Raw genomic sequence first — 2,632 nt, forward strand, 5'->3', positions numbered from 1 at the left:
CAGACATATCTGAAGTTATTTTTCATACTCTATAATTTGATGATGTTTATCTATTTTTGAGACTTTATGTCTACTTTCTTTCTTATTGGAATGCTGTGTGGAGGTAATTTTTTCAATATATATATTTTGTGTGTGTGTGTGTGTGTGTTAGTATTTGGGTCTGTCTTGTTATGTCTGGAAAATTCTGTTTCTTTAACTATCCATCTACTATGGCTCATAGAATTTTTACATTTCCTTTTCCACAATAATCTCTGACTGGTAAGGGGAGGGTTTTGATAAGGTCATTATATTTAGGGTTCAATACCCCAAGGTATCTCACTTTCTGTGTATTTTTTCAGTGTTGGTCTCTTGTCATTCACAATCCATTGCTTGAAGAAACTTCTCTGATGACAGCTGAACTATAGTCTGGTCTATGGGAATAGCAATATGTCACTAGAAGTCATTTTGTTATAATATCAATTAAGTGGACTTATATTTGTAAGTATCCTCCTAGGCCATCTGAGTTAGTATAAACATAAAAAATAGAAATATGGGTTCCGTATCCCAAGGATTAACTTAAATCCAAACAGAACAGGATTGGTAAGACTTTGAACACTCTTACTACGATTTTCCCTATTGAATCCATAAGCATCTTATAGGCCATCCATTACTACAGCTTTGCATAGGTATGTAACATCTCAGTAAGATTATTGTCATTTTATTCCAGAAACAACTATGGCACCTTAAAGATACATATTAAAGCTTGCCTGATGGTTAAAGTGCCCAGTTTACCATCATCAAGATTTCGCTATGTTATATTGCATAAGTATGTAGTATCAACATTAATAGTATCTTATCATTAATTGTAGCTTGTAACCAACAGCATTAGTAATACCCTTTAGTGATTGACAATGATTTCTATAAACAGCTCAAAAAGATGTAATCTATTTTCAGTACTGGAGGTGTTTTGTTTTATTTTGTTTATTTTGTTTTTTAGCTTTTTTTTTGGATATTTTCTTTATTTATATTTCAAATATTTTCCCCTTTCTAGGTCTCACCTTTGGAAACTCCCTATCTCCCCTTCTGCCCATATGATGGTGCTCCCACTCCCACCTACCCACTCTTGCCTTCCCACCCTGGCATTCCATACTGGGGCATCAAACACTCTCAGGCCCAAGGACCTCTACTCTCTCTACTCTTGTTGACTGAGGTCAACAAGGCCATCCACTGCCATATATGTGGCTGAAGCCATGGGTTCCTCCATGTGTACCCTTTGGTTGGTGGTCTAGTCCCCAGGAGTTCCAGGGAGGGTCTGTCCTGTTGACACCGTTGCTCCACTCATAGAGCTGCAAAATCTTCAGCTCCTTCAGTCCTTTCTCTAACTCCTCCACCAGGAACCCTATGCTCAGTTGAATGGGTGGCTGCAACCATCCACCTCTGTACCTGTTGGGCTCTGGCAGAGCCTCTCAGGAGACAGCTTTATCAGGCTTCATTCAGCAAGCACTTCCTGGCCTCCACAATAGCATCCAGGTTTGGAAACTGTACATAGGATGGATTCCCCAATTGGGGAAGTCTCTGGATGACCTTTCTTTCAGTCTCTGCTCCACACTTTGTCTCCATATTTCCTCCTGTGAGTATTTTGTTGCCCCTTTTAAGAAGGACCAAAGCATCCACACTTTGGTCTTCTTTCTTCTTGGGCTTCATGTGGTCTGTGAATTGTATCTTGCGTATTCTAAACTGTTGTCTCCTGGTGGGTGCTCTAGGACTGAAAGGAACAATTATTTGTGAGAGCAAACAGTTAGTAAAGAAAGACACAGATGCCAGGTAGATGTGATAAGAGAGAGCTTTACTGTAATTCACTCAGTATTTATAGTTAGGCTTGGGAATCAGACCCAGAAGAATTCGACACTTGCCCATATAATATAAACAAGAGAAAATCCATTAACAGCAGACCAGAAGGAGATCTTGAAAGGAAGATCCTGTAAACCTTTAACATAAACATGAGACTTGCTAAGTCTATGATCTAAAGAATAGCAGTCAGGACTCCTCCACACAGCAGGTGCTCAACTCCAGCTTGCAGCCCACTGCTCCACACAACAAGTGCTCAACTCCAGCTTGCAGCCTGTCAGGGCTGCTTTACAGAACCAAGTCACTCCCAAACAACAAGGTTGGGGGAAGGAGTCCACACTAAACTTTTGGGCTAATATCCACTTATCAGTGAGCACATACTATGTGTGTTCTTTTGTGATTGATTTACCTCACTCAGAATGACATTTTCAAGTTCCATCCGATTGCCTAAGAATTAAATGAAGTCACTGTTTTCAATAGCTGAGTAGCAATCCATTGTGAAAAGTACCACATTTTTTGTATCCATTTGTTTGTTGAGGGACATCTGGGTTCTTTCCAGCTTCTGGCTATTATAAATATGGTTGCCATAGACATAGTGGAGCATGTGTGCTTATTACATGTTGCAGCATCTTCTGGGTACATGACCAGAGTGGTATAGCTGGATTCTCAAGTAGTACTATGCCATGTCCACTTGTCTACTCCAGTTCTACCTACTCCAGTTACATCTACAGTATCACGGGTAAAAGCCTGATAAAGGACAAGAGACATTATGACTTCAAAGGGAGTTTGTGCCTCCTGGGTATTC

The sequence above is a fragment of the Mastomys coucha genome, unplaced genomic scaffold, assembly GCF_008632895.1.
Source record: "Mastomys coucha isolate ucsf_1 unplaced genomic scaffold, UCSF_Mcou_1 pScaffold22, whole genome shotgun sequence".
Lineage (NCBI taxonomy): Eukaryota > Metazoa > Chordata > Mammalia > Rodentia > Muridae > Mastomys > Mastomys coucha.